General features: G+C 37.8%; 1 protein-coding gene across 1 annotated transcript in view; it reads right to left on the bottom strand.

Annotated features, from left to right (window-relative positions):
• LOC137222505 (zinc finger protein 177-like) overlaps positions 1–12,159 on the bottom strand; it is a 79,904-nt gene that overhangs the window by 30,824 nt on the left and 36,921 nt on the right. The window contains exons 10-12 of the transcript XR_010942474.1: positions 1,399–1,482; positions 684–810; positions 3–88 (exon numbers count right to left, since the gene is read on the bottom strand). The gene's annotated coding sequence lies outside the window, so the exon portion shown is untranslated. The remainder of the gene's footprint in view (positions 1–2; positions 89–683; positions 811–1,398; positions 1,483–12,159) is intronic.

The raw sequence follows: 12,159 nt of genomic DNA on the forward strand, positions 1-12,159 counted from the left end.
ACCTTGGAGGACTCCTTTTCTTTCTGCTGTCCTCAAATCATCTCTTGTTCCAACCAAGAGATCAGAGTGGGTTTCAATGATTGATACCCTGTTTATGAGGAAAGATAAATTAATGAAAGAAGCTCCAGAAAAATAGAAGAAACTGTCCAATGAATCAGCTCCTATATATCTAAAACTGTGGTAAAACTATTTCAGAAGGGATAAAACAGGAAATTCACCTCCTTCTGTTCTCCACAAAGACTGTTTCTCTCTGGCCCCTGAAGCCCACATTCAGATTGATATAAACAATTACAAAGCTTAAGACTTTTTTTGATACGGGAAACAAAGTAAGTGCAAAAAAAGATGTTCATTCACATGGAGAAACCAATGAGTGTCAAACGTTGGTGTCCATGAGAACCAAGTCCAGTGTCTGTCACAACACAGATGACTGGGTCCCAATGCCACAGTTTCACTCAGTAGGTGAAAGGTGGAGTCTGAGAATGCACATTTCTAAGAGCGATGGTGATAATGCTAGTCCTAGAAGCACATTTTCAGATGGCAACCGAATTAAAACCCATTCATGTGAAGAACAGTGTCTGTTAGTTTCCATTATATTCATATGTAACATCACCCATGCTGCAACACAGTAAGTGCATCACATATATCTGTTCTCTAAGACACTATAGGAATGATGGCAGCCTTACCTGCTGTGGTCAGGTTCTTGTAGTTCTCCAGCATCACACCTCTGTGTAGCTTTCTCTGAATGGGGTCCAGTAAAGTCCATTCTTCCTGGGTGAAGTCCACAGCTACATCAGCGAAGGTCACTGAGTCCTAAACCATCACACACATACTAGCTTCAGTAAAGTAAGCCCTCCACCAATGGTAGGGACTGGAGACGGGTGACCCATGATTCAATGTCTCTCATCATCTCCCCCAGGACACAATGGTCCTAGGTTCTCTTCTATCTACACTCACTCATGATTGATATCCTTCAGCTACAGCTCTAATGGAACATGTAATACATGAACTTATCTCAATAGAATGAGCCTTAAAGTGTTTTGTTTCTCTCCTGTAGCATAGTCCTAAGCCAACTGGAAGCACTTGTAAACGCTGATGAATGAATACATTCTTTGAGAAATGCACAGTCATCTTCCTTACTGTGTAAGAGCACCAAGCAAAACAAAAAATATGCAGTCACCATCATGAGAGGCAAGATTAGGAGGTCATTACTGAAATACTGAGATTATTCAGGGTAATGTGTCACCAGTATGAGCTTCCACTTAGGGAGGGAATTCATCAGGGACTGAGTCCTGCAGTGGCTTTATTTCTTTAAGAAGCTCTGGACACAGGCCTACCAAAACAGAATGTGTCCATCTGGTGGATACAGTAGCTCATTTTTAGGATAGACTTGCTTCTTACCCGAGAACAACTTCTCAAACACTCAGCCATTATCCTTTCTGCCTCTATCTTTTCCTCAGGAAGGCGAAAGTGTCCTTAGAACACCTAGGAGAAAAGAAAGAAGGCATGAGTACCCAGAGATGATCATAATTCCCACAGCCACTGCCTGGAAGTCATTCAACTCTAGCTTGAAATTCCCAATTATCCTTTGCACACTCAAGAAATCTCACATATATACACACCACTGCTGTGAAGTGCCAGAGTAGTCCTGTCTCACCTGGAGCCAGAAAAGGGGATGGTGAGCCATGCTGCCCATCAGGAAAAGAGTAATGGGTTCATTTTACAGGGAAGCAACCTTAAGACCTGAGTAATGTGACTCTTCATTTGTCAAGGCAATAAAATACTTGAATAAGATTATGCAGCAGGGCTTCCCTGGTGGCGCTGTAGTTGAGAGTCCGCCTGCCGATGTGGGGGATGCGGGTTCATGCCCCGGTCCAGGAGGATCCCACATGCCACGGGGCGGCTGGGCCTGTGGGCCATGGACGCTGGGCCTGCGCATCCGGAGCCTGTGCTCCCCAGCGGGAGAGGCTGCAGTGGTGAGGGGCCCGTGTACCACAAAAACAACAACAACAAAAAAACAAAACCAAAAAACAAACAAACAAAAAAAGATTATGCAGCAACTCTACCTAAATGCGCATACCAGAAAGCCGAGTTAGAGAACAGCATTATCTGCCTCCCTTCAGCAATTCCTAGATGAACCAGAAGCATGACTGCTCAGGCCCAGACCAAAAGACTGGCAGATCCTAAAGTAGAGTCTCTGAAAAAGGACATTAACAGGGACTTCACATGGGACATATAGCTGTCATGTTGCAATGATGGTGAAATTTGCCTGAAAATTCCTTTCTTTGATGTCAAGATCATGTCAGGCAGCTTATGAATACAAGTGGACAGGGACATCTCCATGCCCCTGGAGATCGGGTTATCTGGAGTCCTGCTTCATATCAATCATTAATCAACAAATATTAGTTATCTCACACACAACATCATAAATTAGCTCTTTCTATGTAGATAACATAGTTACTAAAAGAGTATGCTCTACAACAAGAATATCAGTAACATCAATTATTATTCATTGAGTACATTATGTACCAGATATCTCGTTAGGAGCTTACAGCTTACCTATATGTTTGGAACAACTTGAATACTGGAATCTACTCTTTCAACTGTAAATTATGTAGCTCTAAGCAGAAATTAAGTATATATGATAAAAATTTAGTGTCCAGTAAATTTAAAACCCTTCAAATGAAAAAAATGTAAAATATCTAAATTTTTAAATTGACTAAGTAATATTTTAATATATATGAGATAAAATAAAATATATTCATATAAATAATCTTCATTTTTGTTTATTTTGGGTACTGAAAATATTTTCATTATACACGTGGTCTATACATTATATTTACATTGGAAAAGCACTGGTGTAGGCTGCTGCTGGGCTTATGAAGGGAAAAAAATACATTCTATTCGGTCAACATCCTTGAGCTTCTCTTGATGGATGTTGGAGAAGTTTGAAGCTCTAGGCCTCCTTTAGTTCTTATCACTGGATTATTCCTTTCTTTCAATGACCTTGTGCTAGGCAATCAGTTGAGAGCAGTAACATATACAGAAAATATTCTAGGCATTAAATATCCACCATTCTTATTAGGGAAGATAGACAATAAACTAATAATTGATATATCAATTCATTAGTAACATGGGAAAACAATCAAGCAGGTAAAAAAAAATAAAGGGTATCCTACACACACACACACACACACATATACACACACACATATATATTGTTAGTTCCCGGGCCAGATAAAGAAAGAAAGGGGAAATCATTAGGTCTTCTACACTTGGTCCAAAAAGATTAGAAAAAAATTTATCAAACTTTTTACAAAAGAATTCAGAATACATGAAAGTACTGGGAAGCCTCCATGGGTCTCCGTTTTGGAAACACTCAAATCAAACAGGTCTGTACTCTCTCCTTGCCTTGGACAAGGAGCAAGGCCCTGTCATACTTAGCCCAACATTTGTCTATTTTAATGAATCTTTTCAATCACATTTTCATATTATTTTTCAGTTCCTTTTTCATGGAACTGAAAAATTTGCTTTTATGTTTACTTACTTCTTCCACAGACTTTCTTCATGCTTCTTGTCTTTTAACATTCTGTATTTAAAAGTTAACTTCTTTTTGTTATATATCAATAACCTTTAATATATCAAACACAGACCACCAGGCCAAATGCTGGTCTACAAAACTGGATACGAATGATGACAATGAAAGTTCCACAGTTCATTACCTATGAACCTATGGACCATATTCATCCTCACTGTCCCCACAGTCCTTATTCTTCAGTAGAGAAGACTAAAACCCATACATACATGAGGTCAAAAAAAATCATGTGTCTAGACTCCCTTATAACTGTACTTACTACTAGGGGTCTCAAACCAGGAGTCCTTAGGCTGAGTAAGTTTAGTGAGGCGGTACCTGATAAAATGTTTTATTTTTCTGTTTATTTTGTAGTTGGATATAATTAATGTCTAATGAAATACACAGATCTCAAGTATTTAGTGGATGAATTTTGATAATTGCATATACTTGTATAATCACCAGCCTAAACAAGAAACAGAACATATTTATTTCCCTGGAAAGCTTTCTTGTCCCTTTCCATCCATTCCTTACTTCTTGCGCTCAGACAAGCACTTTCTGATTTCACTGTTACTAGATACATTATGCTATATATGTATATTAGGCAATTAATACAGCATTTTCAAATGTGGGTCTTAACTGATTTTTCGTGTACTGTTTAGTGAAACTATGGGCAAAATACATTAAAATCTCCCACTAGAATTTTGAAATTGTTTATTTCTTCTTCCACTTCTTTCAAGTAATTCTTTATATATTTGCAACAATATTATTGAGTGGATACGCATTTGATTTTTTATATTTTTGGAGAAACAGATTTGTTTATCATGACCTCTGTATCTGTAGTAATGCTTCTTGACAACGTTGTCTGACATAAGGATCAGCTTTTTGGGGAAGAGTTTCTTTTTTTGGCATATCATTGGTAGCACTGTATCTGTTTTGGATGTCAGTGTCTGCCAGTACAAAGAGTGGCACGGTGTCTGGCACACCAAAGGCACCCACTAACTGGTGACTGACAGAGTGGAGCTCCTTCACATCACTCTTCAAGTACACCTAGGTTATACCTAAATAACTGTTCATAATATAACATATATCTATTTTCATAAATGTATTTGATTACTCTAAGAATGTAAGGGTGGGAGGAACACCATCTTCTTTCAAGCACTCACACCAGCGTCGGCTTATCTGCACACCTGTCACTTGTTTCCCAAAGCCTCCTTATATGGACACTTAGTGCTCTAGGTCCTGCACTGGCAGTGGCACCCCAATTCCCTCTCTACATCTACATACTGGTAATGGCTTGCCTGCATACCAGAGGGGAGCTTCATCCTTGCCCAGTGACTGTTAACTAGTTCTGGCCCTGGCAACCTAGCAAATTTCCTCACATTCAATGGGTTGCCATGATACCTTCTCTAACAAGGTCTGAAATCAATCTTGGGGAGAGGCCCCCACTATAAGTTTGGCCTTCCTTAGGTATTCTCCATGAACTCTAGGATATATGACAGAATTCTCTTTACAATTTTATACTTTACTTCTCCTGTTTAAATCAAAGTACGATTTCTGTCTCTTCATTTCATGCAGACTTATACACAATAGTGAAGATAGGTGATCCCTGGAGACAAAGTAGTAAAGATGACATTTTGGGATATGTTTGGTCAAACCTTTGGACTCAAGCATAGAGCTAAAAGCCTTGCCAATGGGAAAGACTTTCACAGAATTACAACTGTCAAGCAATCACCTATGATGATTATGGTACAGCTCTTGCCTTGGGAGACAAGGTGAATGCTACACTTAACGGTACAACAATAATGGTGATTATAATGGTTGTGGTGAGAGATGGATTCTTTTGAGTGTAGTTGCCCAGACAATGACAAGCTCAGATCTACTATCTCAAGTCAAAGTCTGAAACCAGAGAGATTCCATGACAGGTTAAAAACTCATTTCATGTGGTCACATGGGGAAGATATTGCAAAAATCAAATGCAGAGTTCAAGTATTCAACCATACTTAAAGTCAGTCTCACATACTTTTTCATGTGAAAATGAGGCACTGATCAGGGAAGAATGAGACAGGAAACTTAAAATAGGGATATCTATGGGGACCCTGATGACACTCACAATATTGAACCCCCAAGACACTCTGAGCCTCCCTTATCAGGGAAGTAGCTTGCTCTTAGGTTTCTGAAGATACTAGCCTTCCTCTGCTTGACAAATGTGTGATAATCTCACTGGAGCAGATGCCTTGGAAGGAATGCTCATTCTCGAGACCTGCCACAATTACCTGCCGTTGCGTCTGGACACACAACTAGTGCAAAATCCAAGGGGACAGGAGAGTATGCAACATAAGGTAGGAGAAAACAGCTTACATACAAAATAAGCCCAACTCTGCAAATGTGTATCAAAAGAGTTTGGTGAACATGTAGACTCCTAGGAGTTCCTAAGGGATTAAGCTCAGGCAATTCCAGTGAGTGCAAGTAAATTGTATGATAGGCTGCCAAGGCTCTTTCAACACCTAAGTACAGTTGCACTACCTCCTCTTCCTCAGTCTATGTCTATGGCTTCCTGTGGTATTCCTTACACCCAGCTGGCTGAGACAAAACCTGGTTTATAGATGGGTCTGCATAGTAAGCTAGTTACACCTGGAAGTTTAGACGTGAAGCTCTATATCCTTACTGAAGGGATGACCCTGAAATGCAGCAGTAATTAAAAATCTTCCCAGTGGCAGAAATTCAAGCAGTATATTTGGCTGTCGCTAGGTCTGGAGTGAAAAACAGCCACATGTATGGATACACATTGCTTCACAAACAGTTGTCAATCATTTGACTAGAGAGTCAAAGACGTGAATGGAACAAGATTGGAAGGTTGATGACAAGAAAAGTAGTCTGGGAAAAGTATATGAAAGGATGTCTCTGAATGCACATAAACTGTAAAGTTATTTGTGTCCTATATGATTGTCCACCAAGAGCAATCCACTATAAATAAGACTATTAATAATCAGGTGGACAAAATGATGCAGTCCATAGATGTTAATTACTTTTCCTAGCCAAAACAGTGTTTCCTCAATGGGTCCATGAACCAAATGGCCATGCTAAAGGGGATAAAGCCTATCTGTGGGCTCAACAATATGGACTTCCCTTCTCCATGGATGACCCAGTTAACACTACTGTTGTGTGCCTGGGAATGAACATTTGGGCCACTCCACCAGGTATATAACCCAGACCAGGTGAGGGTCTCATTGAGGGCAAGGGAAATGCGAAACTGATTGTTGAAGAAGTAACCCATGGATGTCAACCACAACCTCAAGACCAATTAGAGAAACAAGAATGGTAGTAGTTCTGCACGTTTTCTCTTTGCTTATTATATGTATGCATTTATTTAATGCATATGTTTATTTATATAAACGAACGATTCATTTCTATCTCCTCCCCATTTTAATTTTATACATAAGGTGTTAATGGTTAACATTACCATTTAGTCTTTAGGAAACTATATCTGCAAGTCTGTGAACAAATGTGAGGAATTCAGTTTTCTTCACTATGTCTTAATCATTCAAGCACTGACTATAATATATCCTCTAGTAAATCAACAGATGAAGGAATAACTTCATCAAGTAATTAAAATTCTCTCAACTTTACCTTCTATAAAACTCTCAAATCATTTCATTTATTTCCTTTTCCATAATAATAATCCAATTGTAATTTACCACCATTGTGTTTTAAAGCTTATTTATCATAAGCTTCTAGGTTGACTCCATGCATTCACTCTTATACTTTCTGAAGACCATTCTCAAACTAGGAGTTGTAAGTAGATTCAAATTACTCCTTTGATTAAAATATTTCCTAAGTTTCCCATGGCCTTAGAATATAATTCAGAGTAAGTAATTCCCTTGGCCCTATCCCCCACTCTCCAATATACCTCCCAACACTCTCTGGTTCTGCTCTGCTTCAGACAACTCTTTCCTCACCTTAGGAAATACACTGAATTCGCAACTTCTCTGGAATTTTGCTCATGAAGTTCCCTTCATCTGAAATGTTCTCATTCATTCTACACCTCCTCACCTTAGCTCAACAACCTGATTAGCTAAGTCATATCCATGCTTTCATTCTCAACTCAAATATCAACACCTCCCAATATATCTTCTCCCCTCATATTAAGCCATTATTATGTCCAGATAACAAACTTGCCAACAATCACTTAAAATGTCTTCCTAAATAAACTGTAAACCCCATAGAAGCAATACTATCCTTATTTCGATCTCCATTGTTTCCCTATTTCTCAAAGACAGCCTAGCTCATTAGGTGGACTGTCAGAATTGCCAATCCCCACACAAATGTTACAGCATAGATATGCACAAATTGAAGTAAAACAAACAAAAAAACTACAACACAAAATGAAATAGGAATCATATAAAATGTCTGTGCACAATACAAATCAAAACACTGTACTTCTGAAAACGTATTTGAGTACTCTTAGGAAGAAAGTGGACTGGATATCAACTTTTTTTTTCCCCTCATCTCGCAGCTTGTGGGATCTTGGTTTCCTTGACCAGGGACTGAACCCAGGCCCCCAGCAGTGGAAGCACGGAGTCCTAACTGTTGGACCACCAGGGAATTCCCTGGATATCATTTTTGAAAACAAGTGCCTTGAAGTCAAAACTAAAATGTGTTCCTTATGTTTCTCCAGAATAATTTTAATCCTATTTTAATGTTGATTTGGAAACTACCAAATGGCACAAGATTTATGGAAGGGATTTATATACCCAGAAAAATTAACCATGTTTTGGCCCTTTGACGTAGAAACCCAACTTTAAAATCTAGTCCTGAAGATGCACCTCTACAAACGTGAAACAACATACACAGAGGATCACTGTTAGTAGTGCTAAATCACAGATGCCAGAATAATTGATAAAGGTTGTTAGAAAACAAGATATTCTGAGTGTCAAAATATTACCCCACATATTACTTTCTTATTCAAGAAGAAAGTAGTTTACCTTTAAAATACAGGTCTCTGGTGATCATTACCTTAAGTAATCAAATGTAGCATCACTAACAGAAGAATGTTATAAATCTAGGTCTTCCTGATGAAATACAACATTATCTATGATGTATTTGTAAATGATCTTTTGAAGCCTGCAGACCAAAATGTAAGTGACAAACTATGACTCACAGGCCTTTTTTTGTGAATAAAGTTTTATGGAAAAACAGCCATATACACTTGTTTACTGAGATCTATGGCTACTTCCCCACGACAAAAGTAGAATGGACTAATTCGAGACCTTGTGGCCTGGAAAGCATAAAGTACTTCCTATCTGTCCCTTTTCTTTTCTTTTTTTGTTTTTTGGCCACGCCCTGCAGCATGTGGGATCTTAGTTCCCCTACCAGGGATCGAACCTGCACCCCCTGCATTGGAAGTGCAGAATCTTAACCACTGGACCACTGGGAAAGTCCCCTGTCCCTTTTCAGACAGTGTGTGCTACCTGTTGTTCTGGATCCACTTACAAGTTGACAGAAATACAAGAAACAGAATAAACATTTAAACACACCATGAAAATAAAATCAGAAATATCAATATGCTCAAATAAACAAGCTAACTTTACACATCAAGAAACTAGAAAAGGAAGGACAAACAAAGCCCAAAGGTAGTAGAAGGAAAGAAATAATAAAGATCAGAATGGAACTCAAAGAAATAGAGAATAAAAGTAAAATAGAAAACACCAATAAAACTGAGAGGTTTGAAAAGATAAACAAAATAAGACAAACCTTTAGCTAACTCACCAAGAAAAAGAAAGAGGGCTCAAAATTAAATATGAAAAAGATACTACAACTGATACCACAGAAATACAAATGATCATAAGAGATTGCTATGAACAACTGTACACCAAAAAACTGGACAACCTAAGAAATGGATAAATTCCTAGAAACATACAACCTACTAAGAGTGAATCATGAAGAGACAGAAAATCTGAACAGACTGATTACATGTAAGGAGATTAACCAGTAGTAAAAAACCTCCCAACAAACCAAAGTCCAAGATCATAAGGCTTCACTGGTGAATTCCACCAAACATTTAAAGAGGAATGAATATCAATCCTTCTCAAAATCTTCCAAAAAAACCAGGAAGGAGGGAGTACTTCCAAACTCATTTTATAAGACCAGTGGTATCCTTATACTATAACCAGACAAGAACACTACAAGTAAAGAAAATTACAGGCCACTATCCCTGAAGAACACAGATTCAAAAATCCTCAACAAAATATTAGCAAACCCAAATCAATAATACATTAAGAGGATCATACCCCACGATGAAGTGGGATATATCCAGAGATGCAGGATGGTTCCATATCTGCAAATCAATCAATATGATACACATTAACAGAATGAAGGACAAAAATTGGGGACTTCCCTGGTGGCACAGTAGTTAAGAATCCGCCTTCCAATGCAGGGGACATGGGTTTGATCCCTGGTTGGGGAACTAGATCCCACATGCGTGCTGCAACTAAGAGTTTGCATGCCACAACTAAGGAGCCTGCCGGCCGCAACTAAGGAGCACACATGCCACAACTAAGGAACCAGTGAACCGCAACTAAGAAGCACACGTGCAGCAACTAAGGAGCACATGTGCTGCAACTAAGGAGCCTGTCTGCTGCAACAAAGACCCAGTACAACCAAAAAAAAAAACATTAAAAAGTTAAAAATAAAGTTTAAAAAGGGACAAAAATCATATCATAATCTCAACAGAGGCAGAAAAAAAGCATTTGACAAAATTTAATATCCATTCATGATTAAAAACTCAACAAAGCAGGTACAGAGAGAATGCTGCTCCATAATAAGGACATATATCACAAGTCCACAGCTAACATCATATTCAACAGTGAAAAGCTGAAAGCCTCTCTAAAGTCAGGAAAAAGACAGGGATACCCATTCTCACCACTTTTATTCAACATTGCATTGGAAGTCCAGCCAGAGCATTAGGCAAGAAAAAGAAAGAAAAGGCATCTAAATTAGAAAGGAAGAAGTAAAAGTGTCACTCTTTGCAGACAACATGATATTATATACAGAAAACCCAAAAGGCTCCACCAAAACACTGTTAGAACTAATAAATGAACTCAGTAAAGTTGTAGTATGCGAAAACAATATACAAAAATCAACTGCATGGCAGGGGGATAAATTAGGAGTTTGGGATTAACATATACACAGTACTACATATAAAATAGATAATCAACAAGGACCTACTGTAGACCACAGGGAACTCTACTCAATATGTAATAACCTATATGAGAAAATAATCTAAAAGAAGAGGGGATATATGTATATGTATAACTGATTCACTTTGCTATACACCTAAAACTAACACAACATTGTAAGTCAACTAGACTCCAATATAAAATAAAAACTAAATTAAATTGAAAAAACAAGAAATTATGCTAATAAAGGAAGTAAGAACTTATAAAAAATATCAATTGGGTTTCTATACACTAATAACAAACTACTAGAAAGAGAAATTAAGAAAACAATCCCATTTACAATTGCATCAGAAAGAGTAAAATACCTAGGAATAAATTTAACCAAGGACATGAAAGACCTGTACACTGAAAGTTATGAGATGTAGATGAAAGAAATGGAGAAGACAGAAATAAAAGGAAAGATATTCCGTGGCTCATGGATTGGAAGAATTACTGTTAAAATGTCCCCTGTACCAAAGCAATATAAAATTCAATGAAATTCTTACCAAAATTCCAATGGCGTTTTTCACAGAAATAGAACACACAATCCTAAAATGTGTATGGAACCACAAAAGGCGCTGAATAGCCAAAGTGATCTTGAGAAAAAAGAACAAAGCTAAGGCATCCTGCTGCCCAATTTAAACTGTATTATAATGCTATAGTAATCAAAACAGTATGGTACTGGAACAGAAACAAACACAGAGATCAATGGAACAGAATACAGAGTCCAGAAATTCAAAACCACACAAATACAATTAATTTATGACAAAAAAGCCAAGAATATATGATGGAAAAGGGACGGTCTCTTCAACATGTAATGTTGGGAAAACTGGACAGCCACATGCAAAGGAATGAAACTGGACTACTCTCTTACACCATACACAAAAATTAACTCAAAATGGATTAAAAACTTGAATGTAAGACCTAAAACCATAAAACTCCTAGAACAGAACATAAGCAGTAAGACTCTTGGCATTGGTCTTGGAGATGATTTTTTGTATTTGACAACAAAAGCAAAAACAAAGGCACCAAAAGCAAAAATAAACAAGTGGAACTATGTGAAAGTAAAAAACTTCCTGCGTGGCAAAGGAAACCATCAACAAAATGAAAAGACAATCTACAGAATGGGAGAAAATTTTTGCAAATCATGTATCTGCTAAGGGGTTAATATCCAAAATATATGAACTCATACAATTCAACAGGAAAAGACAAATAATGCAATTTAAAAATGGGCAGAGGATCTGAATAGATGTTTTTTCAAAGAAGAGATATAGATGGCCAAAAGGTATGTGAAAAGGTGCTCAACGTTACTATTAAGGGAAATGCAAATCAATGCAACGAAATAGCACATCTCTCAGAATGGTTATTATCAAA

Source organism: Pseudorca crassidens, chromosome 3 (assembly GCF_039906515.1).
Source record: "Pseudorca crassidens isolate mPseCra1 chromosome 3, mPseCra1.hap1, whole genome shotgun sequence".
Taxonomy (NCBI): Eukaryota; Metazoa; Chordata; class Mammalia; order Artiodactyla; family Delphinidae; genus Pseudorca; species Pseudorca crassidens.